The sequence below is a fragment of the Sphaeramia orbicularis genome, chromosome 17 (genome assembly GCF_902148855.1).
Source record: "Sphaeramia orbicularis chromosome 17, fSphaOr1.1, whole genome shotgun sequence".
NCBI classification, from domain to species: domain Eukaryota; kingdom Metazoa; phylum Chordata; class Actinopteri; order Kurtiformes; family Apogonidae; genus Sphaeramia; species Sphaeramia orbicularis.
In genome coordinates, this window is record NC_043973.1 from 11,340,920 (window position 1) to 11,352,929 (window position 12,010).

Consider the following 12,010-nt stretch of genomic DNA (forward strand, 5'->3'; position numbering starts at 1 on the left):
GTGTTAGAGTAAAAATGCTAGTTTATTTCTTTTTACAGATGTGTTATTATATAACATCAATACTGATGCAAAATCAAAGGAGGATTCTACGGAGGGGAAAAACTGTCACCCTTCACTGTAACATAGCAATTTTACAAAACGATTCACATAGATAATGTTGTTCACTTCATCACTGATTGCCTGGTGATGTTGATAGTTGGCGAGGCTGTAGAATTGTGTGTTCTTTTATTGTCTTTTAGTTCTTCTGTAAAAACTGTCTTGTATTATAACGAGTTTTCTTACTTGTTTTTATCTTACCTTGACAATCTCATTTCTTTTATTGTGTGTTTTAATGAGAAACACTATTTTTTTTGTTAATATGATCACTTTTTTTGCATTTATTTGGAAAGCACTACATAAATAAAGTTATCTTAATTCTTAGTATCATTATGGTTGTCTCATTAGCTGCTACGAACAACTAATGGGGTACAGTTAACATAACCGTACATTTCCATAAATGTCAAAGTAAATTTTTAAGTTGATAAAAAATTGATAAAATGAATCAGTGATTCTTAGTTTTAAAAGATTACAACTGAAATAATCTGAACCCATAAAGACCCAAAAATCCACCGGTGACAAAAATCATCTACTGATCTAAACTGTTTAATACCTGTTGATCATATCAGTACATGTCAATAATTTGTGTAAAATACAGTTTGTCTTTTCATGATCATAAGATATGACCCATTTGGATTTTCAGAGACTCCGTAGTGAACAAGGAAACACCGTCATCTTCTACAACATCGATTCACCAGTAAAACCCATGGAGTTGGATCAATGACAGTGGATGGAGACACTGGTTATTTTCAGTTAATGGTATCTTTGCTGAAAAAGTCTCTTTTTCTTCAGTTTTCTCTTCTTTTTTTTTTTTTTTAATGACCTTTGAATTTACTCTGAAATTGAATGAACTTCTACATGATCAGTGAATTAAATAAAGGAAAATACATGATTTACACTGATAAAAACAGAGGATAATTATCTATTATATAATCTGAGCTTCAATGAACATCTATATGATTAGTAAATTAAATGTAGGAAAATACCTGATTTTCACTGAAAAAACACAAAATAAAGGAGATAATATTACAATAAATGGTGATGAATCACTTAATAAATGTTAAATATGGAGGGAAAATCCATTTGGGAAGTGCCACAAACGTAGCCCTGCATCTTTATGGGTTAAAACTATATATGGTGCTGAGCTAACCAGCTGGGTGACTAATGCTAATGTTAGCATACTTCTCTCAAACGCTATATAAGCCATGGCATTACAGTGGCTCCATGAAAAATTAACCTGTTCTTCAACAGTTCATAAGTTGATCCAAATCCAAACAACCACCAGCACCATTGAAAAAACAGCAAAAGGCTGGCATTGGTGTAAAAGGAGTAAAAGACAATAAGCATATTAATGTACATTCAGGCTCATATTTCAAACAGATCACAAGTTACTGATATAATCTTTAACGACATGTGTTTGAAAAGCTAGTTAGATTATCTATTGTATCAAATCTTCACATTAAAAGTAACTGTAAAAGTAAAGGTACAATATCTGTGATGTTTGGTGAGGTCTGATGTCAGGTAAAATGGGAGAAATAAGGTTTTTATCCCCTGTTACAAATGTCTTTTACAGCCATTGAAACAATCTTTTTGACTTGTCTGAGATAAACAACTGAAGCAGTGATGCAAAATAAAACATGTGGCACTCTGACTTTCTTTGCAGCTACTAAAATGAAATACTTCAGGATGTTGGATCTTGGACTGATTTTTTGCATTTAATCAAAATATTTTAACATTAACTTTTTTTTTTTAACCCATAAAGACCCAAACATCCATTGGTGACCAAAGTCATTTACTGATCTAAACTGTTTAATACCTGCTGATCCATTAATCCTATAAACACTTGTAAATAACTGGTGTAAAATACAGTTTGTCATCTTTTCATGGTCATCAGATATGACCCATTTGGATGTTCAGAGGCTCTGTAGCAGTGGTGATTTCTCATAGACTGCAAGGGAAGCCCGGCTTCCCCTTAAACTATGAAAATTAAATGGTTAAATATGTACGGTTGTGTTGACATTTCATTGACTACAAATGTGTTAGAACACGTTCATCTCAAGGACGAGTTCATTCAGAATCAGCTTTATCACAAATCAACAGACTCGATTTTGTTCACTTCTCATACATTCCCGTTGCGCTGTTTTCTTATTCGATCTCTGCTCAGTGCATTTGTCCGTAGACGTTCAGCGTCCATGCACTTCAATGGGACTGAGTGGAACAGTTTTTTTCATTGCCTCAAAACTGGATGGTAATTGGATAAATGCCATGATGTTGTCCCGCTCCCGGACGCCGGGAGTCTCTGGGGGTGAATGGAGCTGTGGGCGGAGCTCGGCCGGGCTGGACACTGGGATTTCACGTGCTGATTGGAGGATCAGTTGAAAGGCTGAATCCCATTTGGTTGACAGCTATTTTGAGAGCTACTCCTTCACTGACACAGTTCAGTTTAATACCATCGTGCATTCTGCTGTGAAATGGAGAGAGAAACCATTACCAAATTACTTGTTCATTTCTTGCACTGTAAATAAAACACACTCATTGTACTTCCTTGTTTCAAATTAACATAATTTCAACATTTTCTTGTTTAGTTGGTACGAAACGACTATTTTCTTAAAAAGGAATGGAGGGCCAAATTTATGTTTTAATAACTTGACATTTTTTTATGCAAGCCGACAATGAGCTTCCCCTGTCTAAAAGACGAGCAGCCGCCACTGCTCTGTAGTTACCGTGGAAACACCATCATCTTCTACAATATTGATTCACCAGTAAAACTCCTTGAGTTGGATCAATGACAGTGGATGGAGACACTTAGTTTTATGTTACGATATTAATATATTGTACAGAAAAAGTCACTTTTGCTTCAGTTTTCTCTATTTCTGATATAATAACCCTCAACTGTAATCTAAGCTTTTATGGGAAAATAATGATTTTCACTTAAAACTGCAAAATTCAGAGCATAATATTACAATAAATGGTACCAAGTCACTTGAGAAAGGTTAAAAATAGAGGAAAAAAATCATCTGGGAACTCCCACAAAAGTAGCACTGGGTCTTTATGGGTTAATAGAATAGTAATGTGTATTGAGTGACGACAAGGCACTCATTTTGCATCTTTCCATCATATTTCCGATATAGAAAAATAGGACAATGATCTATCTATCTATCTATCTATCTATCTATCTATCTATCTATCTATCTATCTATCTGGATTAAAATGAGGTTGCACAGTTGTGTGTGTGTATGTGTGTGTGTGTGTGTGTGTGTGTGTGTGTGTGTGTGTGTGTGTGTGTGTGTGTGTGTGTGTGTGTGTGTGTGTGTGTGTGTGTGTGTGTGTGCTGTCAGGACTGTATATTTCCAGAAGGAATGATTTAATGGAAATGTCAAGAGCAGCAGTCGCTCCAAGCAGAGGCTGAACCCTTCTGATACAATGTGAGCCACTGACTTCAGCGGGATGAGAGACTTGTTGTCATTCCGCTCCAGTCTAGACTAAAAATCTGCCTTTATCAGAACAGAAATGGCATTGTCACTTTCTAATAGGATTAGGAGTCTGTCTTTGCATATTAATTAGGTAGAAATCAATACCGTAGTGGCTCTGTTTGTGGCCATTCTTAAACATTCACATAAGAAAAGAATAGTGATGAAGAACAGGGCGATTAAAATACTATTAAAGTGTGTGTGTGTGTGTGTGTGTGTGTGTGTGTGTGTGTGTGTTTGCTAAGGAGAAGGGGAGGAGTGAAGGAAACAAAGAAGGAAGGGATGGCTAAACAAAATGAATCATCCTGAGGGAGTTTGTTTTTAGATTCTGTGCTCGAATAAAAAAAGGATGAAATGATATCATGATAAATGAATATAAGGAGCCATGTGTAATTGGAGAACTAGAATTATTTACTATAAAGCATTAAAATGATCAAACTTATGGGAACTTCTTCATTAAAAATAGACTTTACACATTGTAAAGTTTCCCACGGGGTGCATCATTGTGGAAATGAATATGAGAAGAAAACTAAATATTTACCCTTTCATGCATGAATTATGAGACCCTTAATCAAGATTTTTTTTCCTGAGTGTTTTTATTTCTCTTTAGGCATGAAAAAAAAAAACATGCCTAAAGAAAATTTTCTTATGAACCTATTTTCCATGGAGTTGCAAAAATGTCCACTCAGCTGGACACCATGTGTTTAATTTTTGAAGCAAGGAAACATGTATTTACTGATATGACTTAGAGTCTGGTTTTGACCAACTTTATATGTAAAGTGTCATGAGATAACTTTTGTTATGATTTGGTGCTATATAAATAAAATTTGATTTGATTGGATATATTGTGTGAAAACTATGAAATAAAAACATTTTTAATGCTTATTTTAGGTAATTCATTTCTCAGACAGGGGTAGTTGTTTGTTTACTCTCTTTACTAGTTTGTCTGATAAATGAATGACCTACAATAATTATATGTGGAAGACAGTATGAACCTTTACCAGACATTCATTTTTTATGCTGCTACTCTGATGTTTTCTCACATTTTAACACTCTAATACCAGTCATTACTCACTTCATGCACTGTAAAAAATGACAGTAGAATTAACACCAAAAAGTTGTAAAATTGCAACTTAAAAAAAACTATAAGTGACAATACAATGAAAAGTTGTTTATTTGAAAAGATTTTTGTGTTAACGATTAAATAAAATATAGCTGTAGTTTTTACAGGAAGAGTATGTGAACAAAACCAGATTTGGATGTAGAAATTATGTATTTCTATTGTTTTTAGAAAATAAAACTGTAAATTGAAAAACAATGTGGTGCTGTTTAAATTGCAAGACCATAATGTTGAAATAATGGCATATTTGCTTATCTATCTATCTATCTATCTATCTATCTATCTATCTATCTATCTATCTATCTATCTATCTATCTATCTATCTATCTATCTATCTATCTATCTATCTATAAGTTATAGAAAGTAAACATTTAACGAGGTAAAATTTTATATTTGTAAATGAATGGGTTGGTAGAGTTGATAGAGCATCTCGTCCAATAACCAAAGGGTTGGTGGTTCAAATCCTGCCTCTGACTGTCCATATGTCCATGTGTCCATGGAAGACACTGAACCCTAAATTGCTCCCAGTCAGACCTGGTGGTTTTGGAAAGTGCTTTGGACACCATGAAGGTGTAGCAAATGTGCTGAATAAGTGCAGTCCATTTACCTTTTAAATCCACTATTAAATCTGCATGTTTAAAATGTTAAATGTACATGTTACTCCGTAAATATGTTTACAGTTGGATGTGTTTTTTACAGTATTGTTCTGGAAACCATAGCTGCCAGTTTTTTCATTAAAAACAACAGGATTTATTTTTTTTTATTTTTATTTATTTATTTTTACAGTGTGGAGATAATGCACAAAAATAAATAAATAAATAAATAAATAAAAATTACAAAAACTGTTAATTTCAGACTAATAACAACAATTAATTTACACTTAAACATGTTACTCTAGATCAGGTTTATCAAGAACAGCAAAGTTACAGTAATGGTCTGAATGTCAGTGTATGGGATGATGCATAAGTGTGCACTGAGATGGCTGATATGGAACTAAAACAACAACATCCATGAATATAAGAGAACAGCTGGAGAATAACTGTCCACTGTAGTGACCAGTATGCATGAAAGGGTTAAATAATAACACAACAAGTCTCGGTTGATGCAACTTTTCAGCTCTGCACATCTGCGCTTTTTTTTTTCTTAAAACAATGTAAAAATGGATAAATAAGAAAAAAAAAAAGCATAAATTCCGTCCCTGTGCGCTCTGTGTGTTCGGAAAAACAGTCATTTTTTGGAGAGAGTTCCTGATCCTCTAACTCTAGATGTAGTTTGGAAACGTTCCTCTCGTATCACGGACACGGGATACGGGTCTGCTCAATTACTGTGGTGACCTTCAGCGTGGGCGCGGTTGCTCTTATCCTGCAATCTCCACCAGTTGGCATTACACCACAATTAAAATGCGTGTTCAAAGCGACCTGTCACCGCGGTTGTTTGCCGCTCTGCTTGGCTCCCTGTAGAGGAGAGGGTGACATCTAGGACTCCGCGCCAAGGGAGCCGCGCTAGACGCACCTTAACTGTACTTATCCGCTCCAGCTCCTGCCTCCAAAAAAAAAATAAATAAAAAAAAATCACCGAATAATTACACCTCAGCTCCGACTACAGGAGTTTGTTTTTTGTTTGTTTGTTTTTTTACCACCTCTTCTTCCTCCTCCTCCTCCTTTTTCTTCTTCTTCTTCCATTTTTGCATGCGCACTTCCCGACATTCTTAGATGGAAGGTAAGATATTTTTTTTTATTTTTCAAAAGCATCGATTCCTGAAGCGGTGTAATCTATGTGTGTGTATGTGTGTGTGTGTGTTTGTGTGACCTCCGGTTGGTGATAATCTTATGCGCAAACAACCCAAACATAATGACTTCTGTCTATAACGATCCTTTTCCCTGCAACTTAGACTGCTTCTTCTGATGTTTTACTCTGCTTTTCCTCCTTTAAAACAGGAAGTGCTTACTTTTCACTGTCATACCTTGTATATTTCTTAGTGATAATGATAATAAAGACGTGTAAATGTAAACTGTCAGCATTTTTACGCGTTTTTTTTTTATTTTTTTTTTTATGAATGACATCCACGTTTTTGAGCGTAATGTAACTACTGCCACAGAATTTCTATCCCAACTGCTGCTCCCAACATTATCCACTGACTTAAAATACACGTTTCAACTCCAAAACAATCTTAGTTTCAGGAGTCGGAGAGCGGCAGAAACTGCGTAAAAATAACTGGATGAAAACATCAGCGGTAATTTTCCGATCAAGTCATTTGATTTGTTAGATTCTAGGCTCATTTTATGTTAACACATTATAGAATTTACGCAGAAAAGCGACGCAAACACAAGCTCACTTGCGTCTTATTACAAACTGATGCTGAAAAACAGCTGCGTAAAATCAGGAGGTTGAAGTTGATTTCTCCGAACCAGTCCGTGTTACCTTTAGGACCCGGAGGAGCGCTCATCTGTGACTGGGCATAGTGGCTCCATTTGAGGAAGATTGCTTATCTCTCTCCTCCCGTCCACAACTCGGCTTGGCTGAGAAATCTAACTAACCTATCCAAACAAACCCCAGGAGTTGTTCTCCATCGGGACGTGTTTTATTACGCGTTGATGGACTTGGATGAATTCGCCATCATTGTGAATCCACTACTTTAAGTGTTTTGTCTTGCGCCATTCCGATGAACGCTGCGCCAAGAAGAGCAGCTCTGCGTAAAGTCAAACAGCTTCAGATGACCAGCACTGGAAACTCTGCAGCGGCTGTTGTTAAGACTGGAAGAAAAAGAACCTAAAGCCAACGAGTCCTGAAGCGTTTTTGGTTTGATATTGGAAGGAAAAAAAAAAAAAAAAAACTGTTTTAACGCGTCGCAAAAGTTGAATCAAAAGTTGTTAAGGCAAAAGGGAAAACGTGGTGCGAAGTGTGCGCACGAATCTGCTCTATTGATCCGTTTTGTGCAAAATTAGAAGAAATCACAGACTGAAGGATCAGTCCAAGTCGGATGAATGTCTGTCTGCTGACTGCTCTGGGCTGTAAACTTGTTGAATGATCACCTCGCCGTAGGAGCGCGTTGGATGTGAGTACTGTAGAGACATTTTCAGAAAAAAAAAAAAAAACACCAAATATTTAACCAGATTATGTATGTTTTTATTCATTCATTCTGCATTCTTCATTCTGCGGGTTGAATGTGCACTAACAGTGTAATTACACAGGGATGTGTTTGGGCGGGTCGTTTTCAATAATCAGATTTAAAGTGGATTTAATGGATATGGTGTGAACTGGTCAGAGGGAAAAATAGAAGAAAACACCCTTTAGATCCGCGTAAGGAGTGGAACTGTAGCCTTTAGTTCGACTTTCTTTAAGGTTAAAATGATGTGGATTAACTTGACTCAGATCTTTTATCACCTTTTGCTTTTATTGACTACACTTCAATTACCCCCCAGTTGTGTATTCATGGTGCCACTTTAACCTGTTGCGCGGCAGGTCAGTAAAGTCCAGTTTAGGGTTGCGTCGCGTTTTTTTCCCCTGCAAAATTTCACTCACACTTCCCACTGGAAGCCTTCACATGCGCACATGACCGCAAATATATGTGTTTCTTTGTCATTTCATAACTGTCAGACAACATATCAGATAGATTACCGTTTTGTTTTGTTTTTTTCTTCGTCTTGTGTTTCTTACTGCTCCAGGTTTGGCTTTCAGACTTTTTTTTTCTTTTTTTTTTTTTTGCGACATGCTCTGCATTTTTGCATGAGAGGGATTTAGCAGAAGAAATGTGAATAATGCATGGCAGCACATTTCATATGTGGCAGTGGTGGTGGAGTCTGGGTAACTGGGCTCCTCACTGAGGGACCCTCACACTGTCACCACACACACACACACACACACACACACACACACACACACACACACACATCCTCTGTCTGCAGAAGGAACAAGCTGCTGTTAGGTGCTGGATAGGTAGGGGCTAATGTGACCCCCTGTCGCAGAGGTTAAAGGTGCAGAAACTGGATGTGATTTTTTCATATCATGTGCTCACCAATCATTTTCAGAAAAGGTTGTTATTGAGAGTATGACGACTTGGGGGAAATACAATAACAGGGTGATAAGGAGAGAAAGAGAGGGACAGAAACTGAATGAACCCAAAGAGAGAGGAGGGAGAGGAGACAATGAGAATACAAATATGTGCCAGTACAGACATGCGTCTGCTTGCCAGTTGATCCCATTGTGACTCATATGGAAGTGCTGCTTCTTGGCTACCAGTGCGCTGGAAGCATTAACCCGTTTATTGTTGCAATCATCAGCCAACCACAACGCATCAGTCTGCTGAAACTGGCTGTGGATTAGAAGTTATTGGTTGGAAATCAACAAAATCAATAAACACAACAAGGAGGTGCGTGTGTGTGAGTGTAAATCCACAATGATACAAAAAAAGGCTCAGGGAAAACGAGAAATTATTGCAGAAGGAGGTACAGAGGCAGCACTAATCTGCCCTGTCACTGTCCTTTTTGATTTTATTTCAAAGTCAATAAAGGTGTTATCTTCCAATCAGTGGTATCAGTGTTTGGGGTACTGGCTGTACAAGCCGCAGGGTTCATGGGAGCAGATTTGTGTTTCAGCACCATGGACAGGTCCTCCTCCCTGCTGCCCTGGGAGTGTGGAAGAAGCCACATCCAGACAGAAGAACAGAAGAAGAAAAAGAAGAGGGACATGAGACAAAGCAAAGCCACACTTTAGCAGGACGACTAGAAAATGAAGGGGAATACATCCGCAATAGTTTTTTTAAAGAGCCTGTCTGGGAGTTTGTAACCAATATAAGCCACGGGGCACGGCTGCCTGCTGACTTTTAAAACACTCTGCTCATGCTTGAGCTGCCCAGGGGATGGAATGCAAGCGGACACAAGGGGGTGTTTCAGAGGCTTCAAAAACAAGTGAGGGAAAAGAGCGAGAAAGACAGAGAGAGAGAGAGAGAGAGAGAGAGAGAGAGAGAGAGAGAGAGAGAGTGATGAGGTGGTCAGTCTTAGCTCTCCCTCTCTCTCTCCCTCTCTCCCTCTCTCTCTCTCTCTCTCTCTCTCTCTCTCTCTGCGTACGGAGAGCTGCTAAAATATTGATGACTTTTAATATAGAATCTGACCTCATATTTTTCCCAGTGAAATTATGACATTCCGGAGCTTTTCCTTGCATTTTGAGAGCAGCAAGTAAGACGTATAGATACTGTGCATCATTCATACAGAACAGGGTCAGTGAAAGGATACACAGAACAAGGACAGATGACTGTTTCGTGTGTGCTGCATACTTGTTTTTTTTTTTTTTTTTTTTTTGTAGATGTTTTACAGCTAGGTTATGTTGGTAGTTATGCAGTTTTTTTTTTTTTGTTGTTGCGTTACTGGGCCTTTATATGGGTTTGCGTCTAGTTTGACTGTGAGGTGTCTTTTTTAATTATTTATTTATTTATTTATTTATTTTGTGAGGTGAAGAATATAAAAACATTTAACTCTATTATAGTGTTTATAGAGTGTACAGCTCTGTGCAGTTGGTCTACATTACCTTTGTTGCATAGATGTAATCAGTATACATGTGTACTTCTCAGTCGCTTTCTTAAAATACAAGATAGAAATTACAACAAATGAAACAAAATAACAAATGAAATCAGAATATATATCACAACTTAAAAGTTTCCACAGATGAAAGTCAGTATTTAGTACGATCTCTGTTTCCATGACGAAAAGTAACTCAATAATAATCATAATCATTTGGCATGTGTTGAATGAAATTGGTGTAAAATACAGTAAAAGTTAATTCAACACATGTTATTTTAATTTTCAATGATTTTTTCTTCTGCTGTTAAAATATTCCAGTTCTATCTTGATACAAAAACTCAGAAATACAGCTGTGTATTTTTAGCAGAGAACAGTATGTCATTTACTGCCCATTTAAGTGTTTTTTTTTATCCTACACCACCCTATGGAACTGTGAGAAGAAAATTATACAGGCTGTTTTTATTAAAGGGGATATTAACTCTGGACCACACTCACATATAGTCGGCTGTAGTTATGTACCTCAACGATGAATGTCCCCCAACTAGAAAACTGAAAAGGACAGAAATCTGTTAAGAACTAGTATATAGCAGATACACTTTTGCAGCTGTTAATTTCCTTGGGTGGTCTGTAGTGTGTGTGTGTGTGTGTGTGTGTGTGTGTGTGTGTGTGTTATTTTATGTAAGGATTTTGTTGTTTGAGGTGAAATATGAAAGGAATCGAAGATGATGAACACTTCTAGCTTTAGTGTTGACACCAGTTTCACTAATAAAATGGTACGACTTTTTCTTTTTTTACATTGTTCCGACCAAAAATTATTGTTTTGATTGCAGCTTTTCTTGCTGTAAAATTAAAAAGGTAAAACTGAAAATTTTTATGTATTTATTCTATTCAATTGTATTATTAATTAAAACACAAGACAATTTGTAGAAAATGACAGTGTTCAAATTTAGTTTGACTAAAATGTTGATGTCAGTCGATGCCAACGGGGTAAATTCACACAGAGCATTGTATCATGGGTCATTGTTTGTGATATCTCTGCTGTTTTTTTTTTATGTAACTCTGTCCGCAGTGGTTCTTTACAGTCTGCAGCACCAAAAAAAAAGTATTTGGATTGTTTACTTTAACCTGCGGGGTTTTATGTACCTTCTGTTGGTGCATCATGTGTGAAGTCATGATGTTGAACTTCAAACAGGTTCAGACCCTGTGCTCAGTCTGAAAACCAAGTGGGCATGTTCGGAACATTAGCAAAACCGTGGATGCATTTTAATATGTTTACCTGATCTGAGGTCTGTCGTGTTTATCCCTTTATTTAGTTTAATGTTGGATTTGTTAAGCTGTGATACTGTGATGGAAGTCGTCTCACTATTCATGTTAAAGGGTCAGTCTTAGAAATATAGTGACAGCTAGTGGTGAAGTTGGAGATTGCAACCGACTGAACACCCCTCCACCCTCACCTATGACAGGTTTTTCTTTTTAATTTAAAGCAGTGATTCTTAACAGGTGGGTCACGAACCCTTTGTCTGGGCTAGGGATGTAACGATTACCGGTTTAACGATAAACCACGGTAAAATTCCTGACGTCTAAATTCTAATTATCATGATAACCATGTTTGATTACCGCACTTTGAAAACTAATGGTACTGCTCTTTTCCTGGAGAAGCAGCATCTATCTATCTATCTATCTATCTATGAAAAAGAAACTCAAACAATGCAAACTTGATCTGGAAAATGGTCAAACAGTGTCCATAAGGTTCCATCTTTAATGCACATTTGTATATTTGATTGTTTACATGTTAATATTTAAATGTT

At 36.8% G+C, this 12,010-nt stretch overlaps 1 protein-coding gene across 1 annotated transcript in view; it reads left to right on the forward strand.

The window, feature by feature from the left end:
* The first annotated feature begins 7,147 nt into the window (after positions 1-7,147).
* LOC115436861 (netrin-G1-like) overlaps positions 7,148-12,010 on the forward strand; it is a 213,176-nt gene continuing 208,313 nt past the window's right edge. The window contains exon 1 of the mRNA XM_030159828.1: positions 7,148-7,741. The gene's annotated coding sequence lies outside the window, so the exon portion shown is untranslated. The remainder of the gene's footprint in view (positions 7,742-12,010) is intronic.